We start from the raw sequence: 25,555 nt of genomic DNA, 5'->3' as shown, positions 1-25,555 counted from the left end.
GAGGGAGGGAGGGAGGGAGGGAGGGAGGAAGGAAGGAAGGAAGGAAGGAAGGAAGATCAGTCATGAGGCTCCAAATCTAATGACTATAGAAATCTAATAATTATAGAAGGGGAAATCCAGGCACAGATAAACACACAAGGTAACTGAAATAGAAGCACAAAGATGACCATCTCCAAGCCCAGACAAAGAGCTGGAGTAGACCCCTCCCCCACATACACACACAGAAGCACACAGCCATCAGAGCGAACACTGTACCCCTTGTCTCTGACTTCTAATCTTCAGAACTATGAGGTAATACTGTTTTGTGGTTTCAGCCATTCGATGAATGGAATTCTATTATAGCAGCCCTACCAAACTAAGATACCAGGTGGATAAGTTCACTGGACTTAAGAGGGAAAAAAAAGAAAAAGAAAAAAAAACCAGCATCAGGACCTAGGATTCAAGCCATGCTTAATTATGGCAAGAGGTGATAATTAACACAGGAGCAGTACAAGTCTCTTGAGAAATACCATAGGAGGGGACCAGGCCAAGGACAGCACCCTAGGGAACACCCATGTTTGAGAAACAGGAAGAGAATCCGGGGACAAACACAAGGAAGCAACCATCAAAAGCTGTAGGGTAACATCTCAGTGGCTCCACACACTGAAGAGCGAATACACTAAATGATTAGGGGACACAAACACAACATTTCATAGAAACGACCAAAGAAGGAAAGCCCAGTTCAGATGCGGTCTGCCTTAGCTTTACCTTCCAAGCCACCTTTAGTCAGGTCTCCATATGAACTTCATTAGTCCTGGTTTCCCATCCCAAGATCTCACTCTGCCCTAAAGCCACCAACACAACTCTGCACTCAGGCCTTCACCTCACCAAAACTGTTGGACGAAACTACCTGACTCAGTCAACCACGTAAATAAAGAGTCAATTATTAGATTACAGTTTAAGTGAGCTAGGTGCTGGAAAGAAAATGATTTAATCATTAATTGGAGGAAGAGAGTACTTTGAAACTTAAAATACATTAGACTTTCCTGCAGTAGAGAAAAAATTAAGTATAAATTGATAATCTTAGTCCTCAAACAACACCTAAGTGAGTGGAAGGTGGGGGAAGACTAGGCTCAAAGTATTATGGGAAAGAAAAGACAAAACATCTGTATAGCAAGTAGATGGTATGACCAGAGCTACCCAGGTACCCACAAGGAAAATTTTACAAATAGACTCAGGGGTAAGGGGTAAAGAAAGGACACTAAACATCAGCGAAGGCCAGGCATGATGAGATGATGGAATGGAGCTGTAATCCCTGGCTTTGGGAAATCTGAGGCAGGAGGATCTTTTGTTCGAATGGAGTCTGGGCTACTGAGCTATGTGGTAAGTTTCAGGCCTGCCTGAAACTACATAAAATACATCCATAGGTACACACACACACACACACACACACACACACACACACACACACACCACAGAGATACAACCTAACCTAAGATGAAAATGTAATGTAACTAAAGCAATGAAACTCTCTGTAAATACTTGGTGTTAAAAACATGGATTCATGAAATGATGTTTAAAGTAGAAAATGGAATCGAGAACAGAACGAATGTAGTACACAAAAACATCACTATTGTCTTAGAAAGAATCTAGAAAGTGTTCATGGTTAATGAGTGATCCCCTGGTGTAGAAGGCAGTAGAATAGCCAAAGGAAACTGATAAACACTAAAACAACCTCACAAAGCTCCAAGCAGGGCAAGAACATCCTCTACAAAGAGGACTGTTCCTTCCAAGTGCAGAGTTCAACAAGAGGAAAGAAATCCATGTTCAAATGCATAATATAAATTTACATTATATACTGAGAAAACTAGTGATATATAAAAATTGCAAGCCAAACTGTGGTTGACAAACTAATGGAAAGAAAAAAAAATGTGTGCATCTATGAAAAAAAAGTCAGAGACTTAAATGAGTAGAAAATTATACTGTGTTCGTGGATTGAGAGACTCAATATTATGAGGATTTTTCAATTATCAGGCTGCGTGTGGTGGTACAGAATTCAGGAGCCCGTGACAGAGGAATGAATATCCTTTCTCATAAAAGCAAAGATATCAATTATCCTCAAGTTGATTAGAACAGTAACAATCAAAATCTCATATACTGGGTATATTGCCTAATAATCTTACTTATTACCTGAAGAGAAATGAATCCTTGTATTCACAAAGAGAAGCCTGAGTATAGCTCCTTAGACCGACTTTATGCATAATCACCCCCAAAACTAGAAACCACCCAAATGTTCCTCAGTGTATGGACCAACTGCAGTAGATCCAATTAAGAGAATACTATTCAATGACGGAAAGAAAATGGTGGTCTATGTAAAGAACATCTTGGTGTCTGTCGGGGATGCAGAGGAGGCCTGAAAGTAACCTGCCCTGCTTACTGGGACGGCTGCTACTCTGAAGGAAAGTTTGGGCATCCTGGGCCTCTTCGGCTCTTCAGCTAAAATTAGTACATTTCTGAAGGATTTGTATCCAATACTTAGTTCAACTGACCTCTGGGGTCTTCCACATTTCATATTGTATTTCTCAAGACATTTGTAGGGGGAAGGGGTAGGAAGGTGGTCAGGTGGACAGACCAGGAACAACAGAGTTGCACAGGTATGAGTGTGTGTGTGTGTGTGTGTGTGTGTGTGTGTGTGTGTGTGTGTGTGTGTGCCTATGATTAACATGCTGGTTTTATTGGTGGTAAAAGCAAAATAGGGAAATTGGACTCTCAAGTGAGTTCCTCCTGGCCACCACTGCTCATTATGAACTGTGACAAAGTCTACAAGTCTACTGTCAGTACCCGGGCTCAACCTATCATTAGCTGGGATTCTAAAATGAAACCACGCTTCAGTTGTTTAGACATTCAAAGTATGACAGGTATTTCATTTCCTAGACAAGATCCGAACATGGATTTACTTAACCCTTCCTTAATGGAGGCGAGCACGTTTAGCTAGAGGTTCTTGTTTACAGAAACAGGCCTTGGGCAAAACAGAAGGAAGAGGGCTAAAGGTATAGCTCAGCGGTTAGCACACTGGCTGCTCTCACGAGGGACCATGGTTCAATTCCCCAGAGCCACATGGTGGTTCACAACCACTGATGACTCTATTCCCAGGGATTCCAGATTTCCTTGGGCACCAGGTATGCCCATGCACAGGCATCCATGCCCGTGCAATAGTTATGTACATGAAAATAAATAAATAAATAAATAAATAAATAAATAAATAAATAAATAAATAAATAAATAAGAGACCACCTTTCTTAGTGCCTCCATATAACCCAGGGGACATCTTACACCTGGAGATTTTATTCTACCTAATGTTCATTATCTTTCTGAAATTCTTGAGAGAACTACTATTGGCAGAGTTCCATTTAACTCATGTGGGGTAATTCTGCACTATGATGTGGATTTGGGGTTGTTTGGGGAAGCTATTACTACTGGTTTGTTTGTTTGTTTGTTTGTTTGTTTGTTGTTTTTAAGATAACACTAAACACAAATGGATGTTTAAGTGAATGTCTGGAATATTCAAGAAAATGAAGTAAGGCATTTCTTATCATGATTAGGGCCTATAAGAATAGGTTGGTCTAGCCTGGGGTAGTACCATTTGGCTTCTTTCTCAACATTTAACGCATACCTTTGTTTTCCATTGATAGGTAAAGACCCTGAAAATGGAACTGCATGTGTAAGGTTTCTCAATATAGTGATGGTGAGTTTGTCCATTTATTGAAAGCTTTTCATACAGGTTTTTACAGCCCACTGCTTAACTTCTGTCTACTGCTTATCTATATGTCTGAGAGGACTTTTGTGTGGAACTTAGGACATCAGAAAATGTTTTCTATCCAAAAGAAATGATAAGTTAACCCATTACATAGATGCAAGTATTCAGATGAATCAAATATGCAATAACACAAATATGCAATCCTGCAGCAGATTACATATAGCCAGTTCTGACATGCCAGTCTCATGCACTGGAATAGTGGGGTCAGTTTTCTGGGCTGGCATCTGATGTGACAAGATAGGCATCCATGCCACACTACTTGGTAAGTATTGGTTTTCAGGATAGGTAGGGTGGCTCAGCTGGTAATATTTACTGTCTAAGCATGAGGACCCAAGTTTAGATTCTCAAGCTGGTGATGGCAGCACATGCCTATAATCCCATCACTGGGAAGGCAGAGGAGGCAGGAGGCTCTCTGGAGCTCCTTGGACTGCCAGCTTAGCTGAACTCAATTCAGTGAGACTGTCTCAAAGCACAAAGCAAAAAATGATTGCGGACGACACCTAGCATCAACCTCTGGCCAGCGTCTGTACATTCATATGGAACAGACAGACAAACAGACAGACAGAGGCATGAATACATGTACAGACACATGTATCCATAGACACACGAGTGCTTGGTGTGTGTGTGTGTATGTGTGTGTGTGTGTACATGCACGCGCACGCACACACACACACACACCCCACTTGGTTTCACATCTGCATGAACCTCTTATTTCATATCGTTAAAGGGTACTTTACTTGTGAACATATCATGTTGCCTCTTCTAAAATTCTGTGTGCTTTACAGGAAAGGTAGAAAGACATTTTATTTGAATGTGTGTAGTGTACAGTGCTGGCCAAGGAGTAAATGTCCACACATCCTGTCAACCAGTAAGACAAAAGATCATATTTGACAACCACTTTGGTGCCTTTGCTGGCACGGAAGGCCTGATTTTTCCCCACTTCAAATTTAAGTCTGAAGTGTAAAAAAGGCTTACTTATTTGTAAGCACACACACACACACACACACACACACACACACACACACACACACACAGCAAGGCCAACTTTTCAACATTCTGCTGATTAATCACATCTATTTGTAGCCTTGCCCTTCACTAAGCTGTGTTTGACCTCCTCAAGAGATTTTCTTTAATGAGATTTGATTCTCAAAAATATGAGGAATGTTTTTTCATTAACATTTATTTTACCCCACCCCCCTTTTTTCTTAAAACTTTGGGAATACGATTATCTGCATTTTATTCTTTAGAGTCATTATTCAATGAAACCCTCATAGCTGGAAAGAAGGCACAGTTCAGCTTATATGTGTGTGTGTGTGTGTGTGTGTGTGTGTGTGTATGTGTGTGTGTGTGTGTGTGTGTGTGTGTGTGTGTGTGTGTACACCAAAGACAAAGATCAGAGTGTGAATGTAGAACCTTTAATAAAGTCCACAGAGAGCAACACACACTGCAGAATCCTTTGCAGCATGTTCCGGGCTAGTCCCAAGGCTGGGGATTACTTCCTAAAAGCACAGAAAGATACGGAGGTCCCCCACTTCTGATGGAGGAATGGCAACAGGTTCTTTGTTCCTGCTGGTCTAAGTCCCCTGAATGTTTCATGTCGTTCTGGATGGCAAACAGAGAGAGACAGTGTTGCCAAGGCTGCTGAATTCAGCCAATCAGAATGCACGCAAAGTGTCCTCTCCCTCTGGATACCACTCATCACTACCTTGGATAAACACAGATCCGGATCACGTGGGAATATTTTAAGTGCATTGCATGCTATGAAAAGATCAACATTGATCAATCGCAGTCTCCAGAGTAGTGGAGGCCTAATAACGTCTTCACAGGGCAACAACCTGTGGAGGTGCCTATCACCTGGTAAATCCCCAAGTGTCTGCTACCACACTAATAAAGATGGGGGACAGAACATCTCATCTCTGTCACCCGGAACTTCTAGTAGCCCATTCTCTCAGATTACCAATTACATAAAACTATCAATGAACAGTCCTATCAATGAACTTCACCTTTCTCTTCCACATTTTCCTAACATAGGCGATATTTAATTTTTTTCCAATTTGGTACTGAAGTATAGAATTTATGATTCCCCCTCATTAAATGTAGGAACATAATCCTACAGCCTTGGGTAGGGTGGGTTCATACAGGTTATACATCCATGTCAACATCTATCCAAGGGATTCTTAGACACGTAAGCTGTGTGCAGTATTAAGGGTGATACCAACACCTCTCAGATCACTCAAAGGATGCCTAAGGAGAGGAGGTACGTCGGTCCTGCAGATAACCACCTTTTCTACATGCAAAGGTTTTCTCTGAGTTTTGCATTTAATTGTATTTGTTTGTTTATTTATTTATTCCTATGCTAGAAGTTTTTTGAGATTTTATTTTTTTTATTAGATATTTTCTTTATTTACATTTCAAATGCTATCCCGAAAGTTCCCTATACCCCCCCCGCCCCTGCTCCCCTCCCCACCCACTCCCAATTCTTGGCCCTGGCATTCCCCTCTATGGGGCATATAAAGTTTGCAAGACCAAGGGGCCTCTCTTCCCAATGATGGGCGAATAGGCCATCTTCTGCTACATATGCAGCTAGAGACACGAGCTCTGGGGGTACTGGTTAGTTCATATTTATGCATGCTGAAAGGGTGCTAGTCCACTGCGCTCTCGGAATTCTTATCTGGCCTGATTTCCACTCTGCTGGCCTCTCCTTCCTTCCTCCAGCCCTGAGCACAGCGTTTAGATCATGTCATTTCTGACTGTGCCCAAGTCTTTCCATCCTTCTGCCCTTCCTGGGCTCTTCAGAGGCTTCTTTCTGCCATATTTCCTACATTGAATGTGGAGAAAAGACTATATAAAGATCCTCAGTGACTGGATCTTTATATTCCTCTTGATTGATCCATGCGGGTTATTTATTCCATTTGCTGTGGTTTGTTTGTTTGTTTGTTTGAGACAGTCTTCATCCATAACCTAGCATCCCTGTACCAGAACTGCAGATACGAGCCACCACGCTTATCACAGTCACTTCTAGCACTACGGCAATAACTCTGATACTCTAAACCGAGAGAGACATTTCACTCAGGCCAGGGTGATCGTCTCCACCTGCCAGACATCATTACAATGCAGGCATTTCCTGCCCTGCCTGGCAACCCAGCCGTCCTAATGTGAACCCATCTCTCCTGCTGTGTCCCTGGCTCATCTGCCTTTGTCCACCATTGCCACAGGTTTTCCTGCCTTAAGTTTCCTTTGATACATCTTTTGTGTTGCTGTCTGCCAACTGGAGTACTCTGACACAGACCTCTGGCCTCTCTGGGGTGAGAGCTCTCTCCTCAGTCCTCAGTGCCAACGAGCCAGAGCCTCGGCTCACACATGCGCTCCTGCCTTTCAGCCTGGGAAACTCCCACTTCCACTGTTGTAGCCCTTGAAGTCAGGTTTATGGTTAACCTTATAGTCAGGAAAAACAAAACAAAACAGAAACCCAAGCCCCTCTGCCCCCATCCCTTGGTCCCCTTGCAGGAGCTGCTAACGCCTTCCTAGAAAACATCACATCAAATCAGAGTTCTCAGCTCCATTTTCTGACTCTATTTTGCCCATTAAAAATTCTCAAAATGCACTACTCTCCCATGTTTAAGAATATTTTCCCCTTCAGTGAGCTATACCACACCAGCCCCCCTCCCCTCCCCACCCATAGCAATCACCAGATGTCTGTTTAGTGATACTGATTAAAGCTATCATATCTGTTCCCAGATAACCAATCATGCTGATTAAAGCCTTTTTCTCTCCTCTGCGGGTATATGCTAAGGTTACAGAGACCTGTCTCTGCCTAACTGAAAGGCTTCTCCTGAGTTCTAAAAAAACAAAACAAAACTCTACTTATTTATTCATTCACTCATCCCTATGCCTTTGGAAGAGTCTTAAACTATTTGTTTTTATGTCTGTCATATTGTTTCATATTAACAGAACAAGGCTTTGGGGAAGGGGGTTAAAAAACCACAGTAAGATTTATAAAGAGGATAGAGGGCTGGAGAGATGGCTCAGCGGTTAAGAGCACTGGCTGCTCTTCCAGAGGTTACAGGTTCAAATCCCAGCACCCAGATGTCAGCACACAACTGTCTGTAACTTCAGTTCCAGGGGACCGGACAGACACACATGCAGGCAAAACACCAAGGCACATAAAATCAAAATAAATCATAAAAAAAAAAAAAGATTTATAAAGAGGGGAGTGGCCACTAGGACTGGACAGAGCCGAGGGACCTGACAAAGTGAAAAGTCTGTACGGGAAGTGCAGTCTGTCCTCCGGTACATTGAGCTCTCAGGTAACAGCACTGACTGGTGTGATCACGAAATCACAGAAGTGCACAAACAACTCAAATGAAGTCCTGCGCCCTCCCTGTGTGGGAATCTGTAAGACAAGCAAACGCTTCCTGCACTGGGAACGCTGCCACCGTGGCCTCAGATGAAAGCCGTTCCTCTTCTTTCATAAATGATCCAAGAGGTTCAAAGGCAAGGAGGCAACAGAACACAGCCCAGCCAAGTGAGGCTTCTTACACAGTTAAGAAGCTCTTCCTCAGCCCAAACAACCACATCCACCCAGAATCTCAGGGCTTCTAAAATAAATAAATAAATAAATAAATAAATAAATAAATAAATAAATAAATAAAGCCTGTATTGACAAGAGTCTTAGAAAGAAATGATTGGTTCTGCGAAGAACACCCTTTTAAGTACTCCTTACTGGAAACAGTTGGAACCCATGAAATGGGTCTATTAGGGCGTCAGAAAAAGTCACAGGTCAGAACTGAGCCACTGATGACCTGATTGCAGTAATCACCCTGGAGTCTCAGAATGAAAAGGTACTGACAGATCCCGTGACAGTCTCTGAAGGAGTTCTCCTGCAGAAGGTGCTGAGGTAGCAAACAACAGGCAGAGAGCCCAGAACTATCTATCCCCTGAAATCATCTACTGGCTGTGTCCTGAGGCAGGGACACAGAGGAAGTTGCCACCCACTCACTCACCCACGAGGACAGCGGCACCCCTTTAATGAAGGCTTAGGTTGGGCTCCCTGCTTGCATCTTCTATTCATCTTAGCTTACCCACTCCTTCACAGCAACTACGTAAGAGCGGTATCGTAGCTTTGGGTGTACAGAAATCGAAGCTCAGAGAAGTCAGGACACTTTCTCAGGATTGCACAGATACCAAACTGCACAGCAGATATTCAGGTCCCAGCGGGTACCAATCTACACCCATCTACAGTCCTTCATCCTTCCAGAGAGGGTGATAAGAGAAACAAGAGCAAACCGGCTTAGGCAGGCAGGCAATGTTTACGACCACCAAGGTAGGTCTCAGGATGGAGACTCAAAGGATGGCTGGACGATTCATACCCGCCTAAATGGCTCTTAAAACCAAAACAAAGAATGAAGTAAAACAACTGAAAATAGCAAGGGTTGGTAAAGACACGGGGAAAGTGGAACATTCAAAATGTTTATGATGGTGCAGTGAGGCAGCCACCATAGAAAACAACTTGCAGTCCCTCAGAAAGCTAAATAGAGAATTATCAAAGACCAGCAATTCTATGTCTAGTAATATACATTTAAAAAAATCTATATATGAATATTCACAGCAGCATTACTCAATGGTAAAAAGAAAAAACTAACTGAGCCAAATTGTGGTATGTCCATTCAGTGAAATAGCACTCAGCAATGAAAAGGAGTTCTGAAGTAACATGGATGGACTGTGAGTCTTGGGTTAACGGCTGGAACTATGAGCCTATGTGGGTATATGATTGCCTTTATAACCTCAACTCTCATTCTTGACTACTGAGAGCTTTCAGTCTGACTCTGGTCCATCTTGTGCTGGTCCAGGAACTTCACCTCCAGTGGCACAATGGTTATCCTGGGCCTCCCTCTTACGGCTTCAGTTCCAGACACCTGAGAAAGAACTGTGGTCCTTTCCCATGACTCCCTGATGCATTAGCCAGAAACTTCTGTCTTACTTTGAATTTTAAGTAAATGTTTGGGGGGTCCCATGAAGCACTCAACCCAGAGCATCAAACCATCAACAGAGGCAAAGGGCAAGGAGAGCAGTGACAGGGACCTGGGTCACAGCCAAGATCCCACTAGGAGCTTTGGAAGTGCATAAACAGTGATAGATGCTCACAGAGCTGGAGCTGAGGTGGCTACTGGCAGCATTTGCCCTCCAGTGGATTCTCCTTAAAGGACTCAGAGTGGACGCACTCTGGTTCTAGAAGCTTTATAAAGTCCCACATTGGTATTGGAAAGAAAAGAAGTAAGTCACAAAAGATGGCATGTGCTTTTATTCACACAAATGTCCAGAACAGGCAGAAAAATGGGTTGTTTCCTAGTCCTGGGCCAGTGGGGATGGGGGGGGTGTACTGGGGGATGACTGTTGATATTGATGAGAATGTTCTGGGCAGGTGACATGGCTCAGTAGGTTAAGGTGTGTGCCACCAAGCCTGCTGACCTGAGTATGATGCCTAGTACTCATGTGGTAGAAGGGAGAACTTGTCCTCTAACCTCTGTGTGTGCCACAGTGGGAAACATTCCTGTATACACACACACACACACACACACACACACACACATACACACACACGCAAATACACACAGTCAATCAATATCAATGAATCAATCAGTCAATCGATATGTGAAAGTTTTAGAAAAGGAAACGTTCTAAGGTGGATTGTAGCCATGATTGTGAAACTGGAATACAGTAAAACTTACCGAGGCACACTTTAAATGTTCTGAATGGATGGGATGTGAACTATGCCCCAATTGATGCTGTTTTAAGAAATAGTTGGTCTTATTTCTAATTATGAAATTAATTATAAACACATAAATTATAAGTAAATAAGTCATATGTAAAAACAACCAGAAAAGATCACTGGATTCCAGGCAATAAACTTGGGACCTTGGGAAACACAGTATGTTCTCTTAACCACTGGATCATCTCCTTGGGACAGTTAATGCTGTTTCTTTGAAAGTGAACAAGCTGGTCCTAGTAATCCATGACTATAATCCCATACCTGGAAGGCTGGCAGGAAGGTCTCAAATTCAAGACCAGCCTGGGTAACTTAAGAATACTCCATTTCAAAATTAAATTAAATTAAAAATAATATATATGTTATTATATTATATATGCTATATGCATAATATATAAATAGCTAATGTACATATATTTTAATCTAATTTATGCATAAATATACAATATATAAAATATATAATATATTCAATATATAAAATATATAATATATAGTGAGAGTGAGAAAGAGAGGGAGAGAAATAAAGAGGCTGGATATAACTCAGTGGTAGAGTGCTTGCCTACTATGTGTGAGGCCATGGTTCCACTAGAAAGAAAAAAGGAGGTAATATAGACTGCTTGCCTTCTTGGAGTTCAGCATCAAGCACATAGTTATAATAGACAACTCTGTAATATGGAAACAGGTATCCCAAGGTGTTTCATAAATGGTACAGGTAGGGAGAAGCCAGTCTTCCTGGAGGTAGTCAGAGCTAAGCAGACCAATCACAGGGTAAGTGAGACTAGGCTATAGAAAAGGGCATCATCCCAACACATCAAGGGTACCTTGTAGAATGGGAACACCTAATGGGATGTTAATTCAATTCAGCCCAAGTCCGTTGTCTGTAATTCCAGTTCCAGGGGCCCCGATGACCTTTTCTGACCTCTACGGGCACAATACTCATGTGTGCAAACTCACACACAGAAACACACATATGCACGTAATTAAAAATAACGATCAAGCCGGGTGGTGGTGGCGTACGCCTTTAATCCTAGCGCTTGGGAGGCAGAGGCAGGCGGATTTCTGAGTTCGAGGCCAGACTGGTCTACAGAGTGAGTTCCAGGACAGCCAGGGTTACACATAGAAACCCTGTCTCGAAAAATAAATAAATAAATAGATAGATAGATAAATAAATAAATAAATACCAAGTATTTCTTAAGACAGCATTAATTGGGACATAGATTCACATCGCATGCAGTTGGCACATAGCCAGCCTCTAATAGCTTACCAATAATCAGACTGACCTCTAAACCTGAGATGCCTGTCACTCTCATTATTACTAACATCCCTAATTGACCATATAAAGAAGTTTCAGAGAAGAATAAAGGGAGACACACCCCACCAGCAGAACAGGTCCCTAAATGAGAAGATTCTCTCAATCCAAAGTCAAATGATCACAGATTGAAGGCTATTACAGAGTGGAAGTTCTTGGGTAAAGAGACCTGTTCACTCTATTCACTGGTACTAAAAGAGAACCATCCTGCCAGGAAGGATGAGGGTCACCCTTAAACAAACGACAATTACAATATCTGAGGCATACAGGTGTTAGCAGGTTCTGGAATCGTAGGTCAGCAGAATTAGACCCCAGCAGGATAGTCCAACAGATCTTAGCCTCCTGGGAAGTTCTGTTGATCAGGTTTAGAGTAAAATAGAACTGAAAAGCAGAGGTCCCCCCACCCCGCCCATGTCTCCCAAACACAGTTGGTCCTCATCAGAGTTGGCCAGGACTACCTGGAAGGCCATTACGAGGTTGGGCTTTGTTTGTTTGTTTGTTTGATCTTAAGTGTTTTGCCTGCATTTATGTCCAGGGACCATGTGCTTGCTTGCAGTGGCTTTGAGGCCAGAAGAGAGTCTCACAGATCCTATGGTACTGGAGTTATAAGCAATTGGAACAGATTTATGGGTGCTGGGAACCTAACCCAAATCCACTGGAAGAATGTCAAGAGCTCCTAACTGCCAAGCTACCTCCCCACTGCCATGTGATGGGTATCAAAAGCACAATTACAGCCTAGTAGGACAGTCCAACAGGTCTAAGCTTCCTGTGAAGTTCTGAGTTCAGTCCCCGGAACCCCTGGGACCCAAGTGGAGGGAGTGGATGAACTCATGGACTCCGAGTTTCCTCTACATCTCTGAATTCCACACATGTGCTGTGGTACATGAGCTACCCCCACCCCTACCCAAGGTGTGTGCATGTGCACACACACACACACACACGCACAATATATATATATATATATATATATATATATATATATATATATATACACACACACACACAAACATACAAACACAGGTTCACATGTATATATTATATACTATATTTATTATATTTATTACATATAATTATAAAATATATAATTATATAGATAGGTTTATAAATATACAATATAATAAAATACACTATATATAAGGATATATAAAATAAGTATATATATTAAAAAGCAGAATCATCTCTAGGCAGACAGAATTAGTTCTTTTGGCTTTAATCTCACTAAACCACATTCTTATTAAGACCTGTACCCCCTGAGTGGAATCAGTCACTTTCATATTTATTCAACCTTGGCTTTGTTTATGTGACCAACTTCAAATGGATGACTTGGAATTCACTTTACAAACAAGTTTCTTGGGCATGACTGGCCTTGTGACAACTCGGCAGACTGTCAGACCATGGCCTTCCATTACAAACACTTCAAGTGATTTCCATCTATAAGAAAGTTCCTCCAAGGGGCTGGCCACAGAAAACCCACAGAAATACAGCCCCCCTAGAAAATGAGCACAGTTGCCTGGAAGATCTTGCCTTGCTGCGAAGTAATTCTGAACAGTAAGAGTGAGAGTTGGAGACTCCTTGCTTCTCAACCTCGAATGTCTCCTAAAACCCCTGCTCTATGGAAAACTTCACGTGGACCACACTGCGGCTGGGGAGTGGGGAAACTGTAAGACAGCTCCCCAGAGTACTAAACCAACAGCCTTAAATCCAAAGCTCGTGTGGAGTTTTAAGGGATGGCTTTCACTACACACTGGCAGGCTATAGAACAAACCGAAGTCAAGGCTACTATTATAGTTCACAAGAAGTGTGAGCTTAAGTGGATTAGTAAAATTCTAGAGTGATTTCTCTCTAAATAATCCATATGAAAATACTTTTCACTTTTTAATACTTCTCTCCCTCCTGCATGAGAATATAAAACCATGGGGAAAAACTAGCAAGATTTAAAAAAAAATACATATTATGACTTTATAGTTGGGAAAGAATTTAGGAATATACAAATCTACACCTAAATTGAGATAATTTAATAAGCTTATTTTTTTTCTTTTTTATTCTTATTTTTTTTCTTTAGTAAAATCAGAAAACCCTCAGAGGTCCATGCTTAGTCGATTATTTGGAGTGTAAAAATTTTAGAATGGTTTTCTTATAGATATGAACTATACCCAATAAAGTATTTTAAAATTAAATTAACTTGGAAAGGTATAAAAATCGGGCTACCGAGCACAGAGGGAACAGTAATTGTAGGTGCTAAGTTGTGGCCGTTGTTATCTTATCTCTATGGAACCGAGTGACACCTCGGACAGACAGGAGGAAAGTCACAGAGCAGCCGTCAGAAGCTTCCCGAGGCCAGAACCCAAGGCTGAGCTCTGTCAGGTCACTTGATGACCTCTGATCTGGGCAGCCTGAATCTGGCCAGGGCCTGCAGGACGAACGGCTTGCTTCACCTGGGGTACTGCACACTCTAATGGTTTTTTCCTTAATAGATGAACTCCTTCTAGGCGGGGCATGAATGTTTATTCTCATGTATCCCGCCCAGCACAATCCACACGACCCAAAGTTAATACTAGAAAAATAGACCAACTTACACCATGCCGGCATTTTGAAATAAGGGTGGCACTGGTTATCTGAACAGGGATTTCTTAGGAACAAAGGTGCGTTTACAATGGCATAGAATGTTTATTCCAGACATAGTTTTATAGATGCTCATGAAACTACTGGGGAAAATGGGTTATATGGGTTATACAAAATTTCATGACCAACAGGTATATCTGTTTGGTTTCTTTCTCTTTTTTTCTGGTTTGGTTGTTTTTTTCTTTGTTTTTTGTTTGTTTGTTTGTTTGTTTTGTCTTTCTTTCTTTTTTTCTTTCTTTCTTTCTTTCTTTCTTTCTTTCTTTCTTTCTTTCTTTCTTTCTTTCTTTTTGAGACAGGGTCTCACTTAAGAGGAGAAAGGATGGCCTTGAAGTCATTACATAGTTCCAATTCTTCTTCCACCATATCCCAAATATAGAGATTAAAGATATGCACAGCCAAACCCAATCTGACATTTCATATCAAAATAAATTTCAGGTGGGTCAAAAAGCTAAGTGTAAAAATATGGATTCATATAGTACCTTGTACCCCGGGATAACCCAGTGCGGGTTCTAGGCTAGCTCTCTGATAACACCTTGGCTTCCTATAATCTATAGTTATCTTAAAAATAAAGAGCTTTAAAAATGCTAGGTAAAATCTCAAATAATCACTTGGAATGAGAAAGGACTTTATAACTATAAGAAAACAAGAAGTCATAGATTAAAATATTAACTAAACAAGACCACATACCTAAAGCTAAGTAAATAAAAAGACAAAACAAAACTATATCTCGAGACGCTACTTTCTTTACTATATAAAGACTATTGACAAATTAAAAAACAAAAGCATCAACTCAATAAGAGAGTTGGACAAAAGATGCAAATAAATGAGAAAAAATGAGATGCAAAGGACTCCAACAAATTGTGTATACACACACACACACACACACACACACACACACACACACACTCCCCACTGTGGCAGGTCCAAGTTTTAATTTAAACATTATCTCCACGTATCAGCTTGGCTGAGTCCATAGAGTCTGGGAGCACATGCTGTTCCAGGTGTGAAGGAAACTCTGCATTGTGGTGGCAATGCCATTGCTGTCACAGCTGTGCAATGAACCGGCAAAACCCAGCAGGGTACGAATGGTCTCTGTGTGTCCTTACATTTGTCTGACGGGCACAGACGTGAGGTTTGTTTGCTATGATAATCAGTAACAGGAAAGAAACGAAAAAAACTCTCCGAGTGACCACCAATATGAGACTTTAATAAACTGATATATTCTTATCATGAAATAACATGTCATCAAAAAATGGAGTTATAAAAAGTAAGGAACTAAGTCATTTTATCTACGTTGCTATGAAATTATCACTTCATATGAATATGGCAAGGCTGGGTACAGGGGAATGACTTCCTTGCAAGTACAAAGAGTGTCTCTGGAGAGTAATAAGCAGCTGATGACATCTGCTACCTATTTGGACAAAGTTAAAGATTAAAATTATAATGCATGTTTATTAATGGGGACCAAATTGCATGGTCACACACATAAGGGAGTGAATTAAGCAGTGATTACCTCAATTACATATTTACTGAGCACTTGGTAAGGGCTTGAAGCCACAGCACACTCAAAACCAGTAATCTACTACTGGGGGACAAGGCTTCATCAGCAAGGGTGGAATCACAACCAGACAGCATGGTTTGAAGAAAACTTAGCATAGCTGGAAGAGACAGTACATGCCTGTAACTCTAATGCCAGGAAGGAAGAGACGGGGGATTAGGGATTCAAAATCATCTTTGCCTACACTGAAAGTGTAAGCCCAGCCTAAGACACACGAGACTATCTCAAAACGCAAAACTAAACAAACAAACAAAAAAGACAATTTGATATAGACCTCAATATACTAAACACGATCTATCGGAAATCTGGTGTGATTTTTTCCTTATGGCTCACTCCCTTCCTCATTATACAAACCCAGAACCCAGCTTGGAATCTTTTTTTTTGGTCCTGTTGTTGTTGAAGATAGCGTGTCATTTAGCCCAGGTTAGTTTTGAACTTGCTATGCAGCTAAGGATGACTTTGAACTTCTGATCTCCCTGCTTCCATCTCTCAAGTGCTCAGATTACAGGCATGCACCGCCACACCCAGCTAAACAGGACTGAGGATTGAACTCAGAGCCTTGTGCACGCTGGATAAGCAGTTCACCAATGGAATTACATGCCCTCCTTCCTCACCTGCAGACCAGACTCTTAAAGTCAGTATCAAAATGTATATGAATGAATGAATGACTAAGTGAACAGATGAAGTAAAGATGGATGCACAGAATGGGTAAATGGTCTGATGGCTTGCAAGAATGGGAGCTGAAGGGCTATGATTCTCTCTCTCTCTCTCTCTCTCTCTCTCTCTCTCTCTATATATATATATATATATATATATATATATATATATATATATATATACACATACACACACACACACACAGAAAATCTGGCACCCTTGTACTTCCATGAACAAATGAGAGAAGCCAAATTACACATGTTTAAGAACCATGATCATGGGCTGGAGAGATGGCTCAGCAGGTAAGAGCACCCGACTGCTCTTCCAAAGGTGCAGAGTTCAAATCCCAGCAACCACATGGTGGCTCACAACCATCCTTAACAAGATCTGACTCCTTCTTCTGGGGTGTCTGAGGACAGCTACAGTGTACTTACATATAATAAGTAAATAAATTTAAAAAAAAAAAAGAACCATGATCATAATCCTTCTACAATTAGATAATTGCCATTGTGGTAGACAAAACAATGCTCCCTTATAACAGGCATTCATGGCCTAACCCGTGACTACTCAACATGGCAAAACAGTCTACCGATGTAATTAAGGTGACAGGTCTTAAAATAGAGATTAGCCTGGATTGCCATGGTAAGCTCTAGGTAATTACAGAAGCAGTTTAAAAACAAAGTATTGTATCTGGCTAGGAGCAAATCATCATTGCTGGCCCTCAAGACTCCAGGCCCGTACTCAAGGATTAGAGTTACCCACGACTGCCCATGAAGTGAAGACTCTTGTAGCCACACAGAGGGAGATTTCCCCTGCAATGTGGCTGGCCTCAGAAGTGCTTCCCCAGGAGCTGAGTCAGGAGTGATGAAGATCATTCATAGGGTCGAGGCACTTGTCCCCAAACCAGCCCAGGAAGCCACACAGAGGAAGCAGAGAACTAACCACGAGAGGTCCTCTGACCTACACACACATGTATATGAATGTGTTTTGCAGCAAACATGAGTCCGTGCATGCATACACATGCATACACAGATAAATAAATGCACAATATTGATAAAATGAGCCCAATAAGCCAATACTTTGATTTGGGCCTTGTGAAACGCAGCAGAGAAATCGGCCATACCAAGCAGGACTTCTGGTACGTTAATAAATGTACGCTGTTTAGATCTACTGACTTTGTGATGCAATAAAAAATGAATACACTGAATGTTTAACCTAGCAACCATTTGTTGAGTCTGTTCCAAGTGAGAGGCCTTATGACAAGTGTTTGGGATGGAAAACTTGGTAGGATTGTCTCATCAAATGTACAAGCACATAAGCCCAGTGAATTCTATTATGACAGGTATAGCATCAGACTCTTGGCTGTGTCTCCAACCCCTTCCTCTTTTATGACGAACTCTCCCATTGGCCTGGATCAATAACCCATCACAGTATTGCCAGCCATCTCCAAACATTATTGAGCTGCAAAGACTCGGTGATTCATTCCATCTTAGTGGTATTTTCTCCCATGAGCTCCTTTCTCCTTCCTTCCACTTCCATTTACAGTGCCTGGCCCGCACTAATCTCTCACCTGGATTACTCCTGTAACTTATTAACCAGACTTCCTGGCTTGGCGGCTTTCCATTTTCTTCAATGCCACCAGAGTCATCTAATAAGGATTAAGTGGACTATTTTGTGCCCAGTGTTTCATTTAAGACGCCTATAGTGAAAGAGAGAGAGAGAGACAGAGAGACAGAGACAGAGAGACAGAGACAGAGAGAGACAGAGAGACAGAGACAGAGAGACAGAGACAGAGAGAGACAGAGAGACAGAGACAGAGAGACAGAGACAGAGAGACAGAGAGAGACAGAGAGACAGAGACAGAGACAGACAGAGAAAGACTTGCAAAACCTGTGCTTGCTTCAAATCTCAATGCCTAGAGAGAATCTACAACTCAAGCCATTGTGAAGGTGTTGATTGAACAAAGGAGCTCAGCCCACTTGGAGCTCTACTCTCTAGCCTTCTCTCTTGCCTTCTAGTACACTCCATGATGCTTCTTTTGTCCTGGACCAGAGTCCCAAAAGGATCCGCCATAAAGATATGCTTCAATTTCCCTCATAACTATAAGGCTTTGACCTCATGGCTAGTTAAGGTTGCGGCAAGCCCTGGGTTTCCCGTTCAGCTGAACTCTTCAGGAACACTGTTAGTGTGCCCTGTGCAGACCCTTCTTCTATCGTGACTTACAGCAGAGGTGACGAGAATGTGCAAACAGTCTGCTACTACTGTGGCACAAGCCAGGTCCAGAAATCAAAGGTAACCATTTAGAGATGCTCCCAGAAATCTGATGTCCCTGTGACAGGAAAGAATGAAACACTTGCTGAACTCAGTTCAGACTAGCTGAGGTGTTGCTGAATTGGTAAGGTGAGTCACCTCTGGTGCAACTCCCTTAGTCATTCTGAGTAATAGGACCATTTATTGATCCAGGCTAGAAAAACACAAACAGATAAAATCCCCAATTGTCCACCACCATGGTTTGAGCAGTTCAAGTAATTTGAAAACTATTCATTCACTGCCCTCCAGTATGTGTTCATGTTACTGCTCTCTTGAACCCCATTTCCTGCATGGGATAATGCAGTCATCCATAAAGTATCAGTGAATAAACTATTAAAGATGTAAATATTTTTTAAAAAGCTTTGTGGGCAGATATGAGATCTGAACTATTTCTTTTTTTATTAGATATTTTCTTTATTTACATTTCAAATGCTATCCCAAAAGTTCCCTATACCCTCCCCCCCTGCCCCTGCTCCCCTACCCATCCACTCCCACTTCTTGGCCCTGGCATTCCCCTGTGCTGGGTCATATAAAGTTTGCAAGACCAAGGAGCCTCTCTTCCCAATGATGGCCGATTAGGCCATCTTCTGCTACATATGCAGCTAGAGACACNAGCTCAGGGGGTACTGGTTAGTTCATATTGTTGTTNCACCTANAGGGNTGCAGCCCCCTNCANCNCCTTGNGTACTTTCTCTAGCTCCTCCACTGGGGGCCCTGTGTTCCATCCAATAGCTGACTGTGAGCATCCACTTCTGTGTTTGCCAGGCACTGGCATAGCCTCACAAGAGGCCGCTATATCAGGATCCCTTCAGCAGAATCTTGCTGGCATGTGCAATAGTGAGATCTGAACTATTTCTTAAGGAATGGTAGGAATTGGGTATTTTCTGGCAGTAGAATGAATAAGCCTCCTAAGGAGGGAGAGGAAACTAACAGTGTGAAACGATGCTGTAGCAATGGGGACTTCCCAAAGGTCCTCCACTTTAAGAAGCTCAGTAAGTGAATGAGCCCAACCACATGGGTCTCCACCTTCCACCACCACTGTCACTTCCACTGACAACCTACTAGCTCCAGAACAACGCCCAAAACACAGACTCTACAGGACTCGGCTGTAGCCCAAGAGAGAGATGACTAGAAGGGGGTGGCCCTAATGGCAGAGAAAAGCAAGTGTGATTTGACAGAACTCACCTCTAAGAAAGAAGTAAAAAGCTCTCAACAAGAGCACACAGCTTGGCGATGCATATGTCACAGTAGTGGGCACAGTCAAGAACTATCCATGAAGCAACATAGATGGGTTTGGTGACTCAGTCACGGGAGAGAATGACAAAAGCTTCTGAGGTTGAGGCTACCAGATAAGATAAGCAACAGCAACAGAGAAACAGGTTTTAAGAGAGCAGAACATTGGGAAACCATGCTGTGAGGACCTTACTCATCATTCAGGTGGAGATGCTCAGCAGGTACTCAGGAAGAAGAATCAGGAAGAACGCTCTGCAGACTCAAAGACTTCCTTATCTAGTTGGGGATTAAAACTCCAGTAACAGATGTGTGAGAAAGATAGTTATCTAAGGATAGACCTGTGGAGAATATCACTTTTTAAGGAGGTGCTGGGGGAAAGACTCTCAGAGATGGAACAGAAAAGGAAGTGTGGAAAAGACGCAGTGTATGTACAGAGTCACAAAACCAGAAGGGAGAATAAAGCGGTGAAGACAGTCAGAGTGTTAGACAGGTCAACGTGGTGGGCAAAATGTCCCCTACTGAAACCCCTATGGCTTAGGATAGGGAAAGAAAGCTGACTCCCAAGGCAGAAGCCAAATGCTAAGATAGGACAGATGAATGGTAGACAACCCTGAATTAGTGTACTCAATAGCCATTAGTCATGAAAGGAAGAGAAGAGGGAAAATGGGCAAAATCAAGCTTTTTATCATTCTTTTGGTATTAGTGTTTTGGACTTTTGAGCAGGTTTTTTGGTTTGGTTTGGTTTGGGTTTTTTGTTTGTTTGTTTGTTTGTTTGTTTATCACAGGTTGGTTACCAACTCTGCTATTAGCAGAGGCTAGTTCTGAACTTGCGGTAGTCACCTTACCTTTGCTTCCCAGGTATACTTTTCCACCAGGGTAACCTTGAGTTTCTTCTCCTCTGAGGAGGGGTAATGTGAAGAAGGGTGTGATGGAAATGATTTCATAGGAAGCGGGAGTGCTTCCTAGGGCCCCAGTATGAGACAGGGCCCCTTTGCCAAGCACCTATAGCAATGGTCACAAGCTGGGTTGCCTAAGTGACCTGCACATAGGCAGCTGTAGCGGGCATGGCTTTACTTATCTGTTCACTCTATGCCCAGCACTTGGCATGACCTCAGTGAAATGAAAGCAAAAGGCATTAGAAGGATTTCACCAACAAAATCTTGTTGTTGTTGTTGTTGTTGTTGTTGTTGTTTTCTAGCAAAGTAGGTAATGACATCAAATGCTGAAGGTTCTAAAATGTATTTAAGTAAAGGGTGCTCTTCTCCTGGCCCTGTTTTTGGTGAAGGACCTCACTATGTAGCTCAGAGTGAATTTGATCGCAAAATCCTCTTGCCTCAACCTCCTTCAGGGCCAAGATTACCAGGAGCTTTATACCATGATGCTTAGCTGGCAGGAGGCTTTTATTTATTTTTGTTATATACATATACTTATGTGTATATCTATGTGTGTGTGTGTGTTTAAATCTGGGTTCCACACACTAGAGAAAAACATATGGTACTTTCCTTCCATTTCCATAGGATGATTTTAGAATTAGTGAAAGAACTGGATCGTTGTTAGGAGCAATGGGAAGTAAGAGCCCTTCATGCTTGCATGCAGAATCCTCTGAAGAATATGATGTAATACTGATACTCTGGTCATACTCCAAAATTTCAGATTTAATTGCCCTTGTCCTTGAGCTTCTTTGTTCAGTTGAATGGTGTTTGTTGGTTTGAGACAATGTAGGCTGACACCCACTCATCCCCAGGATGAAGCAGGAATGCTTGCTTCATCCACCCAAGTAGCTGAGATTCAGGGCAGTGGTATATATATATATATGTCACAATGGTTGCGTTATGGAGCCAAGATAGAGAGTAACTAAGGGAAAGAATTTAGTAATGTAAGTCAGCGTGTAAGCAAGACTGAAGTCCATCAGTCGACTCTCTGTTTTATCCAATTTTCAAAGACAGCTGTTGAGATACTTAGATTACATTCAGGGACAACAGTAGTTATTAACTTAGAGTCACTTTGCCAAGTACATATGGAAACAAGACAGAGAGGAAGAGGAGACCAATGGAAAACAAAGGTCACTCTAGGACAGAATTGAGGAGGAGCCTTAAGAGATGGAAGGACAGATGCTGTGGCTTAGAGATGAGACATTAGAGCTAGTTACATGTTCCTGGCATGGTCCCAGCTAAGTGCCAAGATGGGAAAGAAAGTGGGTGGCGACAGTGACAGAGGTTATCAGTAAAGTTAGGCAAGGAACGCCTAGACACCGCACACCGCAGCACCCAGGACTGGGAAGGCTGCAGAGCAGCGGGAGGCGTGGGACTGGAGAGCCATCCGCCAAGGAGAGGAATGAAGCAGTGAATAACAGGAAGGATAAAGAGGGAGAGGGAGCAGAAGCCGACCTCAAGAGAGATGTCCAAGAACGGAGATCTTTGCTTCATTTTCCCATAGAAGTAATTTCTTTGCAAATGTGCAAAACAGCAGATGGCAGAAGGCTGGCTAGTCCCCAGACCTTGTGACCCCTTTGATGAGTCTAGTTTTCCCTTCTTCCACCCAGATATCAAATACGCCAGCCAACAGGCAACTCAGTCGACTAAATACATTCCTCCTGAATGCAGCCACTTTCTGGAAACAAAAAAAAAAGGTGCACATTTTCCTCCACTGCTTACCCAGAGGATGCAGAAAGAGGCATTATGGGCCCCTCCAGAAACTGAAATTAAAATTGCAACAAGGGGCCGCCCCAGAAAAGTGATGGTGGCAATAGTTATAAATGTCCTCTCAGGGAGACAGAAAGTGGTCTTCTTAGACAATTTATAGGGGTACTCAAATACCCTGCGTTTTCTTTCTAGATGAGCTACTGAGAAAGGACAAGGGAAGAATCCCATCTATTATAGATTACCCACCTCTGTATGATGTCTGAAATATTTCAATCATTTCTATTCCTTTGAAAAGGCCATCCTGGAAACAGTGCTCAGAAGAGGCCACCTTAGTTAAAAGTCTAAATTCTGGACGCGAGCCTGTCACTTGCTTGGGTATTCTGCGGTAGAAGAGAACTGGGGTGTCTTGGGTCTCAGCTAGAGAATCCTTTGATGTGGTTTCCTGTGGCCAGTTCTGGTTCCACAGGCCACCTATGCACCTTGCTTAAAACCCAGGTTCCCGGACTAACCCCCTCTCTTCCCTCCCCTCTCCCCCACTCCCCTCCTCCTTCAGACTGTCTAGTAATGCACCCTGGGAGATAAACAAAGCTAATCTTGTGTCTACTTATGTCATCTGTAAAGCCTACTGCATAGCACATTTTGTCCCTGCCTTTTTGGTTTATTTGCAAATGTTTCATGTTGCTCACATGGTTCATGACATTGAGTAATTATTTTAAACTTCTTTGGTGTGACATTGTGTTATATATTTTTAAAGCCCTGTTATTTCAGAGATAAACCAAACAAGGTAAAACAAGATTATGCTTGAGTCTAGTGAGGGTACACCTAGTCCATTGTATTCTTCTATTTTTTCATGTTGGGAGACTTCCGTAATGTGAGAAGGTTTTGTTTGTTTGCTTGTATGCTTGTCTGTTGTTGTTTGAGAAAGGAATAAAACTTCCATGTTGAAATGCCTTTGCTTTAACTTTTAAAAGTATGGTTCTTGATATTCATCTAAATTATTTTTCCCCCAAGGAAAACTTTGTCAGGCTTAGTGGTAGCATACACTTGCAACCTCAATAACGTTGGTGGACCCATGTGTTTGAGGCCATCTTGGGATACATGGGCAGTTCTGGGCCAGCCTGAGCTAATAGTGAGAACCTGTCTCAAATCAAAACAAAAGAAAAAGTTCAACATCTTTTAAAAATGGCTATATAAGGCTAGAGGGCAATTTTCCAAAACATTAGAAATTATCCTTTCTAGTTGGAAGGGTTATGGGTGGCAAGTGTCATATTTTTCAAGTTACAAAATTTTTATGGTTTATTCACTTACTTTTTGTTAGATATCCTAACATATTTCTAAGATCAACACATTGTAATCAGAAAATAATCTGATTTTACTGACTACATGGGAGTCTGGGTTATTTGTTTGTTTGTTTGTTTGTTTTTCATAAGAATTGTAAAAAAAGACTATATCATATGCCTGAATTTTTATTTACTAACTATGAAATGTGTTCATGAAAATAGGAGCCCAGCTTTTTACAAAATTATTTATGAGATGGCAGTAAGAAGTGGAGAGTTTTACCTATCATCCGTGTGCTGGCTGGTCTTATGTCAAACTGACACCAGCTGGAGTTCTCTGAAAGAAGGGGCATCATTTGGGAAAATGACTTCATAAGATCAAGTTGTCGGGCATTGTCTTAGTTGTTGGTTGATGGGGGAGGACACAGCCCAAAATGGTTGGTGCCATCCCTGTACTGATGGCTCTGGGTTCTATAAGAAAGCAGACTGAGTAAGCCATGGGGAGCAAGCCAGTAAATAGCACCCCTCCGTGACCTCTGCATCAGCTTCTGCCTCCTGGTTCCTGCCCTGCTTGAGTTCCTGTCCAGACTTCCTTTGACCGACACCTATATGGAAGTATAAACCAAATAAACCCTTTCCTCCTGAACTTGTTTTTGGGTCGTGATGTTTTCTGGCAGCAATCGAAACGCCAACTAAGACAAACTATGCTGAAAAAGATGGACTCGGGCTTATGCGAAAAGGCTCTGAGACAATAGTCTTTGGCTGGCAAGGCAGCCTTATTGACACACACAGCTGAGTGCTTCTAATGGATCCTCTAGGAGCAGATGCTTCAGCTGGGCCAGGTGGGTCTGGGAACATGTTACACAATACCTTACAACGACGCTCATTTTAAGCTTGGCTTTGGCAGCATCATGCTTGACTGCTAATATATGGCTATATATATATATATATTTTTTTTTTTTTTAAATCGTCTTCTGTGTTTATTTTGGAACAGTAGAAAGACGGGAGGAGGTGGACATTTCTCTTGAATCAGAGAGAACAGCTGGTGTGCATGTGGCCATGGTTTCAGTGCAGGTGTGGTATATGGACTCATGTTTGTATGAATGCATGCACATTTCCACGTGGGTTCTTGCGCATGTGTATACACTGTGTGTGTGTGTGTGTGTGTGTGTGTGTGTGTGTGTGTCCGTGCTCATGTATGTAGTCTAGAGATCAACATCAGATACTACTCTTCGTCACTTTTTACTTTACTTTGTGAGACAGCCTCTTACTGAGCTTGGAGGGCATTGATTTGACTAGGCTGCCTGACACTTGATCCCGAGAGAGAGAGAGAGAGAGAGAGAGAGAGAGAGAGAGAGAGAGAGAGAGAGAGAGAAAGGAGGGAG

General features: G+C 42.1%; 1 protein-coding gene across 4 annotated transcripts in view; it reads right to left on the bottom strand.

Annotated features, from left to right (window-relative positions):
• The window catches only part of Elovl7 (ELOVL fatty acid elongase 7), an 84,246-nt gene that overhangs the window by 39,638 nt on the left and 19,053 nt on the right, over window positions 1-25,555 (bottom strand). The window contains exon 1 of one of the 4 annotated variants that reach the window (XM_029544127.1): window positions 18,932-19,056. The exons of the other annotated variants lie outside the window; for them this stretch is intronic. The gene's annotated coding sequence lies outside the window, so the exon portion shown is untranslated. Of the gene's footprint in view, window positions 1-18,931; window positions 19,057-25,555 lie in introns of those variants that run through there. 4 annotated transcript variants of the gene reach the window in all.

The sequence above is a fragment of the Mus pahari genome, chromosome 11 (assembly GCF_900095145.1).
Source record: "Mus pahari chromosome 11, PAHARI_EIJ_v1.1, whole genome shotgun sequence".
Classification (NCBI taxonomy): Eukaryota; Metazoa; Chordata; class Mammalia; order Rodentia; family Muridae; genus Mus; species Mus pahari.
This window is presented reverse-complemented; position numbering and strand designations above follow the sequence as displayed.